General features: G+C 33.6%; 1 long non-coding RNA gene across 3 annotated transcripts in view; it reads left to right on the top strand.

The window, feature by feature from the left end:
• LOC129051302 (uncharacterized) overlaps positions 1 to 15284 on the top strand; it is a 33117-nt gene extending 17833 nt beyond the window's left edge. For 2 of the 3 annotated variants that reach the window (XR_008515448.2, XR_008515449.2), the window contains exons 2-6: positions 352 to 521; positions 1487 to 1563; positions 7031 to 7078; positions 13501 to 13580; positions 14996 to 15284. This is a non-coding gene — a long non-coding RNA (uncharacterized LOC129051302). The remainder of the gene's footprint in view (positions 1 to 351; positions 522 to 1486; positions 1564 to 7030; positions 7079 to 13500; positions 13581 to 14995) is intronic. The other variant, XR_010138143.1, reaches the window with a different exon arrangement.
• Positions 15285 to 15969: the final 685 nt, after the last annotated feature.

Here is a 15969-nt window from a genome sequence, read left to right on the forward strand (position 1 = left end):
TTTCTACTAAATGTCATTGGCAAAAATGTATCTAATACCTTATCTCTCTCCTCTTCTCTTTCCCCAAATCACATACAACTGAAAGTTGCTAGATGTTAACAGTTCTGGTAAAGTAGTCTTCTAAAATACTTTTTCATTTATTTCTAGAGAGAAAAATGTACAAAAATTCAGGACAGATTTTTCTTCAAGGTATCAAGAGTAGACGATACATATATTTTTTTCCAATAAATTTCTAAAGCTATATTTTAGAATTCAGAAAAGAAATATTTGCATTAAGACCATTATTCCCTTAAATTTTTAGAGGATTCTGTTTGACTTTGGCATGAATAAAGTCCATTCTCTTATTTGCAGTGCTATTAGATATGAGGAGTTTTAGCAGAGATCCTGGAACAACTGCTGCCTATCACGGTGTGAAATCAATGACATGGAGTCCTGTAGAAACTATTTACTTTGCTATATCTACTCAATATATGTATATACAAACAAGATCTTTGGCACTGGCTGGAAATCCACAGCAAGAGGTACACCAGGAAGCATCAAAAACTATTAAGTATATACAAAAATAGTTGAATGCGTACCTCAGTTAGCAATGTTAACAGAGTTTGTGTCCCACAACCATTAGATTTTGCTACCCACTATTATCAGACCAAATTAAAGTAATATGAACACTCCACTCAAGGACAGTATCATTGCAAATATCTGCTCATTTCAAAGCAATATAAATATGTTTTATACAAAATGGCACATAGTAAATGTATTTGATAGATTAAATCTTGATGCCAATTACTTCATAAAGGAGCAGATGTTGTCAAATATTTATGTAATGATGTATCATCAACATGCAGCTTATGTCCCTTTAACATAGTAAATGCTTTCTTCTGAGAGAAAAGGGCCCTTGATTCTTCTATTTACTCATTCTTGCTGGAAAATTTTGCAAATATAGGAAGAAAAATGAATCTAATTTTCTTTTTTTTTTTGACGGCATTTTGATTTTGTTGCCCAGCTTGGAGTGCAATGGTACAGTATTGGCTCACTGCAACCTCTGCCTCCTGGGTTCAAGCGATTCTCCTTCCTCAGCCTCCCAAGTAGCTGGGATTATAGGTATGCGCTAGCACTCCTGACTAATTTTGTGTTTTTAGTACAGACGGGGTTTCTCCGTGTTGGTCAGTCTAGTCTCAATCTCCTGAACTCAGGTGATCGCTGCCTCGGCCTCCCAAAGTGCTGGGATTACAGGTGTGAGCCACTGTGCCCCGCCAAACCTAACAAATTTTTAGAACCTCTTTCATGCAAGCCAGACATTGTCCTAAGCATTTTAGAGACACTATCTCATGTATGTGTTTGAAAAAGTTATCTCTATGAAAGCTAATGTTTCTAAACTGTGAAAGATACCTTATTTGCTGCTTTAGATTCATGTGCCATTTTTTCCCATTACCTTTTTTAATGTACATTGTGTCTTCTGCATCCTCTGACTCCTGATTGGCCTCAGCTCATGGTGAACCTGTAACAGGAGCTGCGAAGGATGAAGAGTTAGACCAATATACTAATCCATCTTACCTCTTCCCTGTAAGTAGCTACATCTTTAACCACTGATTCAAACAAAACACAGACTGTACAGGATGTTTTACTTCTGATTATGAGTAATGCACCTTCTCCTTCAGATGTGCTTGTGGTAAGGAAATGGCTGCTAGAAAGTGACAGGTTACTTCACTATCCTTTGTGGTATCTCTGCCCCAACCCTAATCCATCCATTTGTAAATTAACCCTTCAGGAATTATACTAGTCTCCATGTTCTGTGTGTACTGCTTATGAACTGACATCTGTGTAAACTATTGAGAATTCGAGAAGCTTAACTCAAACATTGTTTGGACATCTTATGGAAATAGAGGGTGTGTCTCCACATTTCCATGAATATTAAGAATGATGATTTCACTCTGTTGATTTTTAGCTTCTGTAAAGGTAATTTTTATTTTTGTATACTTATTTTTATCATATGACTATTAATGGCTCCCAGGTAATGTGGACTAAAAGGGCTTTCTTAGTTTATGCACACTCATGGAAACACATACACAGATATGTATGCACACACGTGAGACATTTGCAATTGTAAAACCTACTACGGAATGAAAAGGAAAGGGCATAGGCAAAATGCCATGGCTTACCTACAACTACAATTTGGATATTAGATATTTATCTTTTGTTCTTTCTTCATAGAATTGCCTTGACTACTCAGGCTTTTAGAGGCTCCAAATGAATTTTAGAATCGTCTTTTTTTTTTTTCTAATTCTGTGAAAAATGATATTCATAGTTTCATAGGGATAGCATTGAATCTGTAGATTGCTTTGGACAATATGGCCATTTTAACAATACTGACTGATTCTTCCAATTCATAAGCATGGAATAATTTTGCATTTGTGTCATATATGAGTTCTTTTACCAGTGTTTTACAGTTTTTAGAGATCTTTTGCCTCCTTGGTTAGATGTATTTCTAGGTATTTTAATTTTTGTAACTATTTTAAATGAGATTATGTTCTTGTTCTCAATCTTAGCTTGAACGTTATTGGGGTACACAAATGTGACAGATTTTTGTACATTGGTTTTGTATCCTGAAGCTTTCCTGAAATAATTTATCAGTTCAGGAGCCTTTTGTAGGAGTCTTTAGGTGTAGAATAATATCAGGTGAAGAGAGAGAGTTTGACTTCTTTTTCTATTTGGATGCCTTTTTTTTTTTTTTTCTCTTGCTGATTCCTCTGGCTAGCACTTTCAGAACTATGTTGAATAGGAGTGGTGAGAGTGGCCATCCATAATTTGTTACAGCTCTTAAGGGAATGCTTCCAGTTTTTGCCTGTTCGATATGATGTCAGCCATGGGTTTGTCATAGATGGCTGTTATTAAGGAGCATGTTCCTTTAATATCTAGTGTCTTGAGAATTTTTATCATAAACAGATGTTGGATTTTATTAAAATATTTTTCTGCATCTCTTGAGATGGTCATGTTTTTTTGTTTTAAATTCTGTTTATGTGGTAAATCACATTTATTAAATCCCGCATGTTGAACCAACCTTGAATCCCAGGAATGAAGCCTACTTAATCTTGGTGAATTAACTGATGTGGTATTGAATTTGGTTTCCTAGTAATTTGTTGAAGATTTTTGCATCTCTATTAATCAGAGATATTGGCCTGTAGTTTTCTTTGTTGTTGTGTCTTTGCCAGGCATTGATATTAGGGTGATGCTGGCTTTGTAAAATGACTTGTGGGGGAGATCCTTTCTTCTTAATTTTTTGAAATAGTTTCAGTAGAATTTGTAACAACTCTTCTACATACATCTGGTAGAATTTGGCTGTGAATCCAGTTGGTCTAGAGTTGTTTTGATTAGCAGGTTTTTTTTTTTTTTAAATCACTGATTCAATTTCAGAACTCAATATTGGTCTGTTCAGTGTTTCAATATCTTTCCCATTCAATTTTTAAAGATTGCATGTTCTCAGGAATTCATTTCTTCTAGATTTTCTAGTTTTTGTGCATAGAGGTGCTTATAATAGTCTCTGAGGATCTTCTGTATTTCTGTGTGATTGGTTGTAATGTCACCTCTCATTTCTCTTTGTACCTAATTAGACCTTCCCTCTGTTCTGTTAATCTAGCTAGTGGTCTAACAATCTTGTTTATATTTTCAAAAAATAAACTTTTGGTTTTGTTAATTCTTTGTATGGGTTTTGGGGTCTCAATTTCATTCAGCTCCACAATGATTTTAGTTACTACTTCTCTTCTGCCAGCTTTGGAGTTAGCTTGTTATTGTTTTTCTAGTTCCTCTAGATGTGATGTTAGATCATTAGTTTGCAATCTTCCTAAATTTTTGAGGTAGGTGTTTAGCTATAAACTTTCCTCTTCACACTGCTTTCACCATATCCCAGAAATTTTAATATGTTTTGTCTCTCTTCACTTGTTTCAAAGAATATTTTTCACTTCTGCCTATATTTTGTTGTTTGCTTGAAAGTTATTCAGGAGCAAGTTGTTTAATTTCCTTGCAATTTTGTGATTTTAAGATATCTTCTTGGCATTGATTTATATTGTTTCCTCTGTGTTCCGAGAATGTGGTTGGTATGACTTCTATATATTTTTTAAATTTATTGAGACCTGCTTTATGGCTGAGCATGTGGTCCATCTTGAAATATGTTCTATATACAGATGAGAAAAATGTGTATTTTGTCGTTGATGAATGGGAAATTCTGTAGATGTCTATTAGGTCCAGCTGACCAAATGTGAAGCTTAAGTCCAGAATTTCTTTGTTAGTTTTCTGCCTTGATGATTTGTCTAATAGTGCTGGTGAGTTGTTGAAGTTCCCCACAATTATTGTGTGGGCTGTCTAGGGCTCCTTGTAGATCTAGAAGTATGTGTTTTATGAATATGGGTGCTCCAATGTTGGGTGCAAATATAATTAAGATAGCTTAGTCTTCTTGTTGAATTGAACCCTTTATCATTATGTAATGCCTTTCTTTGCTCTTTTTTACTGTTACTGGTTTGAAGTCTTTTTTCTGATATAGGAATAGTGACTCCTGCACTTTTGTATTTTCTGTGTGTGGTAGATCTTTCTCAAACCCTTTACTTGGAGCTTATGGATGCCATTGCATGTGAGATGGGTCTCTTGAAGACATCAGATAGACAGGTCTTGGGTTTTCTTTTTTTTTAACATTGATCATATTTTAGAAAGGTATTGAGAAAAGTTGTCTTCCTGAGAAATGTCATACTTTAGTAAGTAACAGCTTGAGATTCACATCACAGAATTTGCCTTTGAGGTTGAGCAATAATAACCTTTTTTTGACTAGGCTTGTAGCTTCTCTAAAATTTCAGAATCTGGCCGGGCATGATGACTCGCGCCTGTAATCCCAGCATTTTGGGAGGCGGCGGCAGGTGGATCACGAGGTCAGGAGATCGAGACCATCCTGGCTAACATGGTGAAACCTCGTCTACTAAAAACACACAAAAAAATTAGCCGGGCATGGTGGCGGGTGCCTGCAGTCCCAGCTACTCAGGAGGCTGGGGCAGGAGAATGGTGTGAACCTGGGAGGCGTAGCTTGCAGTGAGCCGAGACTGCACCACTGCACTCCAGCCTGGGCGACAGAGCAACTCTCCACCTCAGAAAAAAAAAAAAAAGGAATTATCACTCAAAAATTTTATATGCAAATTTTTTTAATGTTTTACTTATACAAAGATGCATAGCATATAATGTACAAGTAATAAAATATTAGTTCCCTTTTCAGGGGGAGTTTTTGTTAATTTTTGCCTGACTCTTAAATCCATAGATAACTGACTGCAATTAGCAAATGAATAGAGTTTCAATATGAATATTGGTTACTATTTTTATATACGTTAATGGTAAGATAAAGGTAAAATTAAAACCTTTACTTGTTCACCAATGATACAATCACTGTTCTGAGAATCATAATTTTTTAATACAAGGATAATATGTCTGTGTATGTTGGGGCGGTTCACAATATAATGGTTACAGACGTAATTTAAAAAATAATTTGCATTATTAACATACTTTTGTTCATTGTTTATTTTTACTTTTATTAATTACTTTTATTCTACACAATCAACAAAATATTAAATCGAACCCTGATATGTGGTGTTAATTTTCATGCTGTAAATTCTCTCTTCATGACTGAATTACAAGCTACAACCTGAGGACACTAATAGGAAGTTGGAGAGCTGCACATTAGCTTGCCATTATATAGTGTTGCCATGATACAAACGTATGTAAATATTTTCGGTAGCATAAATCACAGCAAAATATAGCAAAATACTTGGGAAGTGATGAATTTAAGTAATTTATTTTCCTTATTTTTAATATAATTTAATTATAAATTAAAATGTTTATTTTAAATAATTTCTGTGTCTAAAAATGACCTCACAATATTTCCAAAAATTTAATAGTCAGATCTCATAAGTTGATATGAGATAGCTCTCCAACACAATTGTGTATAACTAAAATGTCTAGAATTAATAGCTAGTTTTAGAGTCAGGAAATAAAATGATGTGGTCAGAATTTTATTTCTCTCATCTAGGGAATAGCTAAGATTTAATCTTACGTCTAGATTGGGTCACATGTTCATATCTGGACAAATTAATTACAACCATCCAGTTAGAATGCACTAGTCAGAACTGGGTGATGGACAACTTCTAGAATTTGCAGATTTATCAGGTTCACCTAAACCTCATTGATTCAAACTTAGAAACATTATTCCATCAAAGAAAATTGACAAAAAGAACTGCTAAATATTTATTGCATACTCTTTCCAAAAATATACACCTACAGTATAAAATACTAACTAGTAGTGAGAATATATTCATTGAAAATTTACTATATTTCAAACATTGTGCTTAAAATTTTACATATTATCTCATTTGATAAAATAAGACAACTTTATCAATATTATTATTTATCTTCATTTTAAATATGAGTAAGTCTCTAGTTATATCTTTCTATTTAAGATCATATATGGAAAGTATTAGGATGGTGCAAAAGCAATTGTGGTTTTGCCACTAAAAACAATGGCAGATTACTTTTACTTTGTAATGGTAGATTATAATATATGTTAAAATCTGTATTCCAATCTTGACTCCAAAACTTACATTTTACATGTAGAATGCAACACACTTAGTGAACCCCACATTCTCATCAAAAGTCCATTCACTTTTGTTCGTGGCACTTTTGATCATAGTTTCATAGAATATTTTAGCTGCAGAACAAAGCTACCCATTGCCTAGAACATGAAAATAAGTGAGAGGTACTATCAATCTATGATAAAAACTGTAGAACAGGGTTCTAATATATGAAGAATGTCTTCTTTAGGAGATCAATAAATAGTAAGTTGATTAGACAAAAACATGTGATTGACTATGTTTCAATAATGAAAAAAGAAAGAGAAGACTAGAGTGGCAAGTAATAAGCGGAAGCTGGGGACACATGAAAAATTAGTAGAAAAAAACTTATCAAAAGAAAAAGTTGCAAATGCCTTTATTTTTGTTTATTTTAGGTCTATCTGGCTTGATGAAGCTTTTCTTCCCAAATCCGTATATTCCAGGTAGATAGTGAACTTCATTAGATTTGCTTCCAATAGTTTGTAGTCACTGTTTAATTGGGGATTTTTCTGCTACTCCAAATATATGGAATCCCAGTCATCTCTAAGTGTCTTTTTTAAAAATGAATTTGCCAATATTTTATAGGTAATACAAGTCCAAAATAGTAAAATTATCCAATAAAGGCAAGCCAACTAATCAATTAATCTGAAAATAAAATTGTCACCTGAAATTCTACTATGTAGGGGTCATTGCTGTTAAACATTCGGGCCCTCCACTGTTGTGGGGCCAATTTAGTTCTATACACTTTCTGATACTCTCAACTGTGTCACTATAACATATATCCCTTGTCCCGAACACCAAGTCTTTTTCTTATTCTTCTACTCGCTCAAATTCTGAAAATTAGAACCAACATTGTCTGAAGGAAGAACTTGGGGCTGGGAATTAGGATCCTATCAATGAAAATGATGTAATCTAAAGGTCACTGGATATCTTTAGGTATTTATTAACATAGATGAAATATGGCTAGCAACATAGTTAGAAGTAGAAGATATCGTGAACAGAAAATAAGAAGATAAAATTATCTAAAATACGAAGTATAAAAAAAAATCAAGGACATCGGAAGTCAGCCTGGGGGAGCAAAGTTTATCTTTTAAATAATAATTTTCTTTCTTTTAATAATACATTCTTTAGAAATTATAAGGCTAGGTATTAAAATTTGTGATACCAGTGTGCTGAAATTATGTCTACTCATTGGATATTCTCACTTTTATCTTTTCAATTTATCTTTTAGAAAAATTACTTGTCCCTGTTTAAATGTATATTCATTGCAATATAAAATACATAAATAAAATGATATAGTAGGCTGAATACTTTAAAAAAAAAACTTAAATTCTAACATTCTGTAGTTCTTCCACATCTCATTTGTAAAACAAGTAATTGATTTTTAAATTAATGCCCCCATAAATAGGTTAAATTTATTTTTAAATTTGCCCTCCAGAGAAAAGGGTTGTAGCATTTTATTTTCAACATATAAAATCAATCTAGATATTGAAATAACCTTGTCATTGGCAGATATTCTAACGGATGATCTAACCACTAATTTTTGCCTATGATTTATAGCAATTTTTTATTTGAATCTATAGGATGTAAATATTTTTACCCTGAACATGTCACCAAATAGTACAATACTTTAAGCTAAAAGTAGCTAGGAAATACATAGGACTCTTAAGGTGTTTGAAACAAAGATTTTATGAGGCTTACCATCTGCTGAAAGAAAAAAAATCATTTCTTCATTTCCGATAATGTCAGAATAGATAGGCCATTGTTGCACACACAACTGAGTCTGACTGTAAGAATGAATTATCCCAAGTGAAATCCTCTAAATGCTTACTTGACACCATAGGATGAAAATTTGCAAGCAAGAAAAGTTGAAAAGCAAGCCTTGGGGGAAGGAACAGGGTATCAACATCACAATGAAATCTGCATTTGCCATTTTAAGTAGGATCCTGTAGCAGGACTTAGAGAAGCCTGCTGTGTTTAAAAATGATCTTTTGCCCTTGTGTGTATATGTTTCAGGATTGAAATAATCAGTCCTCTTTCAAATGTAATTTGATAGCATAAAGTAGCACAACTTTTGAAGCTAAGCTTTTCCTTTTCCTTGTGCACTTAGAAATTTTTTCACTTGTATTTGATAGCCTAGACCAATTGACTTAAAATTCCCTGCCTGATATTGTAAAGAATTTACTTCTATTTATGCCTTTTAACACATAAAATGTTCTAAACTGTCACCTCTAGTTATGGTAGCATGTAGGCAATGAAACCTAACAGGACATCAGACTAAACTAGATGTGACATGTTAGTATCGCAATACATCAAATTTGATATAATGCCCTTTTTTCACTTTATATTATAAAATATTTGATTTTGCTTTTTCATATTTTTTGCTTTTCTTTTAAGATACAGTAATATATAAAAATATCAAGTTTTAAAATTTAGTGAACCCAAGACCTAACGCTTTGAAGTAATTAACAAATGAGACAACATGTCTTTGCCTTTGCATATGCATTTAAACATATTAATACAATCATGTTGGAGGGCTTGATTTACACAGCATCTTTTAGATATTCAGAGGTTACTTCGGAGTAGCCTATACTTTTGACCTTTAGCAGTGTTCTTGCAAACCAGTCATTCAATTCTACTGGAATGAGATTAAAACAATCCAAGTATGGCTGTGTATTCATATGCTTCTCCTTGTGTCGCTCTCCCCTCCCACCACCCCAAGGCTCTGGAAAGAAATGTTTGTTTTTGTTCTCCAGACTCCTTATATAGGTCTAATCTATTACTCTCTATTCACCAATGTCTGTATATTATAGTGACTAATTTCTTAATTCCTCTACCGAGACTCTTCTGCAAAATTCTTGAGAAAATGAATTCATTAAGTCTTCTTACATTCTGGTTGCAGTTTATGGTTGGCCCTTAGATTTTGGGATTCAAGTCTACCATTCACAGCCTAGAGAGACAAACATGATAGCAGTTGTTTTCTTTTGGATAAAGGAGTTAAAGATTTCTTCCATATAAACAGTTGGGGAAAAAGCAGACATTTTTATTAGGCCCTATTTAAGAGTTTATTGACTCTGTTTAACAAAATCATTAAAAACTTCAAAAAAAAAGCACAGACAGTGTGGAAGTAACTTTCAATGCTCAACATTGAACATTGAAACTTGAACATTAAAGCTTGAACATTGGCTTACAAACACCCAACAGAACAATTAATATATGTATATAACTTTGTATGAATTTACTGCCAACTTGTAGATTTTTCTTTGTAGAAAAGAAAACATGAAAGATTAACATATTATTTTATAGGCCGTTAACAAGTGCTGTATTTTATCTAGCAGTCTTATTTTAACATTTCTCCCTACATTGTCTTTCTTTATATGCCAGTTCCACAAAATGTATTTTAAACCAGTTTTACCTTCTTTTTGGTTCCCTCATTAATGAGTTGTATATAGTCTTATAATACGTTTATCCTAGGTTTGTGTGAGAATCATCTTTTTAATATTGAACTTCTAACTTTTGGTTATGTCCCAGATAACAGAGGAAAAGAAATGATTGTACTTGAAGCATTTTTTTATTCCAATTAATCTCCATAATACATCTATTAAATTTAGCTCAAGTTATATTTGTGGAATGACTACTTATACAGTTAATGTGATAGCACCTGAAAGGGTAAAGGTTTCCTTGTCCCCCTTGCAGGGCATGTGACAGAGGAAGTGGCTTGCTGCTTCAGTGCCCTGCTGCTCAAACCTCTCGGGGAGGATACAGATGGGCAGGCTGTGGGGCTCCGACCCCACGGCAGTGTCCAGGGGTGAATGTTTACAGCTCCTGAAGCCCCAGTGGGCAAGTGTTACAGGGTGCTCTTTTAGTTTTGCCGTCTATAGGCTTGTGTTAACCACCTCAATTATACCCCCTACTTTCTTGAAAGGACAGAGGGCTTTTCTGTACCCCAGGTTCTTGAATTGATATACTGGAAGAATTGGCGCACACCTGGGCTTGGAGAATGAGTGCAAGGTTTTATTTAGTGGCAGTCTCTCTCAGCAGATGAGGGAGCCAGAAGGGAGATGGTTTTTCCCTGATGTGGGGCTGTGGAGCTTCTCCAACTGCTCTGGCCAAATTCTGCATCATTCTGCTGGCCGATGGCCTGCTGGACTGCCGGTATCTTCTACTTGCGTGCTCCTCTTGACATCCTCTCGATGTCTAGCCGCTTGTGTGTCTGCCTGCTAGGGTCTCAGAGATTTTTATAGACACAGGATGAGGGCTTAGCAGCCAAGAGTGGTCTTAGGAAATGCAACATTTGGGCAGAAGGCAGGTGAAGCCCTAGGCAGGGACCATGCCCTCCTTTACCCAGCACTTCCCTTCCCCACTTCCGTATCATTTAAAGGGACCATGCCCTTCCCTTCCCAGCACACCCACATCACAGCTACTCATAAAGAGTGTCTACCATCTGGTCGCTTCACTCCAAGAGATCCATATAAGAAATGTAAAAGAAGATATACAAGATAATAAATGATAAACATTTATAGATAGATAAAATGGATAAGAAAGGTGAAAGGCTGTAGAAACTGATTAAATAAAAATAACTTTTATCTACAAATTCAGAGAATACACCATTCCTACTAAAAATTAAGTACATATTCAACTTATGTTAAAAATGACACTGTAACCACTCTTCTACTCTCGATGAAATCAACTTTTCTGTCAAATTTAAAGGATGCTACTATACAGCATTTCTCACTAACCATATTTTTTCAACTTTTTTCTATTCTAACAACCCTTTAATTTTCTCAATATTCTTGGTCGATGCCTCTTACTTAATGCACCAAGCATTCAACAGTCAGCTACTTGGAATGTGACTGATATGGTGGATATGGATGTTTCCACTGCCATTAAGGACATCAATTGTAACTGAACAGTAACCACAGACAAAAAGCCTTATGAGAAAATAACTGGTTCTCCACAATTTAACACTCTCAGTAAAAACAAGCCATGATTTCATAATGTAACATTCTTTATTTTGGTATAAATATGAAAAAAATCAGATTCATAATACATTGGTCTTGAATTTTTTTTACTCATGAAGAAGAATTTTATCAGGAATGGTCACCACTTCTACTGCCTCAGCTATTAGGCATCATTTCAGATGCAAAATTGTTTCTTAAACGAGGTTTTATATTGATCTCCCATTATACTCAAGCACTCCCTAACATAAAAAACTCACAAGTACATAGTAAGTTTGAAGATAACAGATTTATAATTTTGATTTTCAGTAGAAAGTACTTTATCCTAATTTACTTAGAAGAGAATAGCATATTTAGAAATGAAAACTAGTTTTCACTTTTTAATGCAACCTAGTTTTCACTTTTTAATGCAACTAGTTAAAAATAGTTAACTGACTCTCATAAGGGAAAGGTATTTTGTAGTGCTTAAGACAAAAATGATATACTTGAAAATGTTGCAGAGACACTTTAAAGTTGACAAAGTATTCTCAGCCATTTTAAGTTATAATCTGTCAAAGACAAAATTATGCCACTACAGAGGATCCAAGATGATAGGTCTGATCTGTCAGTCATCAAGGTTTATAACAAATAGTATAGATTGAAGCAGATCAAGCATGAAGTCCAAGAAAATCATCTAATGCTCTATTGTGTTGGCAAATTCCAAAGGTTTGGAGATTATAAAATTAGAAACTGGCTAGTGAATAGTTTGAGAGACAGTGGGCTCATCAATGGAGACATGACATAAATAACAGAATTACTTTACAAAAGGAAAATGGACATTTTTCAGAGACTATCCCACCTATAATTGCTTTAATCAGTGCACAAATGACTTCCTAAGATGACAGGTATCAATCTTTCATCAACCTTTCTCTGCAGTGATGCATAGAACAGATGGTGTTAAGGTATCCAATGGAAGTGTTAAGGTCAATAACATAGGACATAATAATATAAAATCACTGCAATACTTATTCCACTGTTAGAAAAAAAAGATAACAAAAAATAACATACCAGATTACTGGCATTGAGGTTGAGCATGACTTTGCAGAAGTGACCAGGGCCTAAAATATGCGGCTCATTTATTTCAGTGGGTATTTATGAAGCCACAAGTCTGTTCATATATTAGACAAGGTGTTGGACAAAAAAGAATGAGAAAAAGAGAGGTGTGGTCCCTCCCTGCTGTCACAGAGTTTACTCAAGTAACGTGTACTCAAGCAAGTAAGCAACATAGCATATTGCAATAGTGCTTCAATAGGAAAATACAAGTTAACTGCAGCAGCACATTTAGGAGAAAACAATTTTCCAGGAAGGATTTTTGGAGACATAGTTATTACAGGAGTAGTTACTCATCATACTTAATACATATATACATTTATAATAGGTTGTACTTCTGTATACTACAATTCAAATTTGTCAACTTATTTTTTTAATCTATACGAGTTTATTTTCTTTAGTCTATATGAGTTTATCTTACCCCATTACTCCCACTATTTAAAAAAAGAAGAAACATACACACATATGCATATACACATCTATATGTATATGATAACTCAGTCTCTACTGATTTAAAAATAGTTAATACTAATCAATTCAAATGTTCTCTCAAAGTCAACCAAAATTAATAGCCCCTGCTCAGAAATCATACATAAATCTAAAGTCTTCACGCTTATGCGGTACCTTCATGAATTTTTGTTCAGGGAAATCAATATTTTATGACAAAAATAGAATGCTTCTTAGAAAATAATTGAAAGAAGGAAATTCATTGTAAAACAGAAGAGTAGCAGTTGATTGAGACAGATTGTTGTATGCATGAGTTAAAATGCTTAATTGTGTTTGGATCCTATATCAGAACTAATTTCCTCTCTTTTTAGGTTAGCACTGAGGTGAATCCCTTGATGATAAAGCCATATCATCACCTGTTTTACTCTAAACAAAGAGATTTATAAAAATGGTAAACCTGATTATATTTCATAGTATTAAGAAAGATTCTTGTGTAAGATTGTTATTAATTTTTACAATGCTCCTAATGTCAGCTGAGGTAAAATCAATTAGAACAACCATATCTTAGGAAAATAGAGTCAATGAGCAAAGATTATCACATATTTAAAGGAAGTAAGAGCAGATGAAAGCTGTTCCTGAGGAACGAAGTAAAGAGAGTTTGAGACAGTGGAAGATGGAACAGGAAGACAAAAATAAGATAAAATGGTGACATCGCTCAAAATCGTTTGGAAGAGTCATTTACACACTATGGATGAATAGCAATTTATTCCTGGAAAATCCTTGTTGCCCAGGTTGTGCAAATTCTCAGTTATGGATAGATTTAGTTATTGATCAATCATACTGCTTTCGAGAATTTTAATCTGTTTTGATTTCTTAAAAAGTTCCCATGTATATAAACAAAGTTCATTTACTTGATGGCATTATATTAGCCTCAGGATATTTGGAGGACTTGCATACTTGGAGAAAAGGGCATTCCAGGTGTCATATGTTTTCAGGACAACTCTCTCACCCAGTGAGACAGATTGTATGTTTTTTCCACTGTGGCTTGCTCCTATTTATATTTCCTTCAGCCCAGGAAGCATTATTGTAATATATCAAGTTCATCAGCATTTTTTAAATTCTTACATTAATCTATTTAATTTGAGGTTCTATTTTACCTCAAAGATATCTATTACCTGTATTTATCTATCCAATGGAGAGTTCTTGCCACATAATTTTTTTTTTAATTTTGCAATTCTTCTGAAGATTTTAAAGATGTTTGCTTGCTGGTTAGAATAATCCTCAAGCTTTTCTAATCATAGCACTTTTATTTTCTCATTCTTCTGATTAAAATTCAATCCTCTTCATTTACAAAGGTGAATATATTTGGAACTGTCATATCCAATGAATGAAAAGCAATTAGAAACCCTAGAAAAGATACTTGAAATAATTATTAAACCATTTTATAATTTGTTAATTTTTCCAGATTTCTATAAAAAGCAAATGCACATACGAAAGAAACAAGAACAGGGCTTTCATATATTTTCCAGTCTGAGTTGACTTCAAGACTTGAAGATTAGCTAGTGATAAACAAGAGAAAATAAATTTAAAATAAGGAGGATGATAAATGTAGAAGTTATCAAAGATTACAGTTTTTTTAAATCTCAAAACTTTTGTTTAAAGACATTCCTATCAAAGGAATTTGTATCAAAAAGAAAATGAATAAAGCTGAAATGTAATTGGAATCAATAAGAAAATACCAGAGCTGGAAGGACATTAATAAATCCTTAGTAAAAATAGCATTATACAGATAAAAAAAAAAGTCAGGGGTCAAGAAACTTAATTGATTTGTCTAAGGTCACGTTACTATGTCAATTCATTTCCAAGACCAGTGTTTCTCCAAATAGAGATTAATGAAAAGAAGAAAGAAAAAGAAGAAAAAGCAGATCTCCACTTTTTTTTTTTTTCACCTGGAGGTCCTGATTCATTTGGTGTGGAATGGAGCATCCAGATTTCCTGTTGTCTTGTCTAACAGCAGAAAACTATTAAATGGAAGAAAAGATGTGAACTGAAGTGGTAGAAAAAAATAAATGGAAAAAAAAGGAACAGGAGACTTTGTTTTTGGCAGTTTTTTTTATTATGCATATATCTCCCTCAGCAGCCACATGAGGAGGGATGGCTGGGTATTTCACCATTCTTTGGGCAAGTGTATTTCAAAATATGTTCAAGAGACTATCACATCCAAATCACCAGACAGGAGATCATAGCTATTCTCAGGCTTTTTTCAGTGTAACTTAATAAAATCTCTGTGAATAGTTCCCCAAATTCTGCATTTTCAACAAGCTCCCCACTTATGGAGCTGTCTCCTTGAGTGCAGGAAGGACAGGCTGTTTTACTTTATAACTGGGACAGCAAGTACAGATCCTGGTTCATAGGAGGTGTCTAGAAAATACATGATTGGGTAAATAGTTTAATAACTATAATAAGCAGTAAAACTTAATAAATGCTAATTTTTTTTTAAATTGTACATGTCTACTACTAGATATAAATTTTGGTTGGTGGTGGTCTTCATTTATGAAAGTTGGTTTTTACAGTTTTCCAAAAAATGTCAATTGCTATTCTGTACTCTATAATCAGAAGGAAGTCAGTTTGAGCACATAAAAATGACATAATATTCTGTGGCATCAAGAATACACAGCTTGATACTTCAGATTTATTTTTATCTTTGAAAGATATTAATCAAATAAGTAATTTTAAAAAATGGAGAGATTTTAATAATTGACACAAAAATACTAATTATAAGAGTAAACATGTAATGTAGCTGTACGTTGAAATAAACTTGAAACAGTCTAGTGTCTGTA

Source organism: Pongo abelii, chromosome 19, assembly GCF_028885655.2.
Source record: "Pongo abelii isolate AG06213 chromosome 19, NHGRI_mPonAbe1-v2.0_pri, whole genome shotgun sequence".
NCBI classification, from domain to species: Eukaryota; Metazoa; Chordata; class Mammalia; order Primates; family Hominidae; genus Pongo; species Pongo abelii.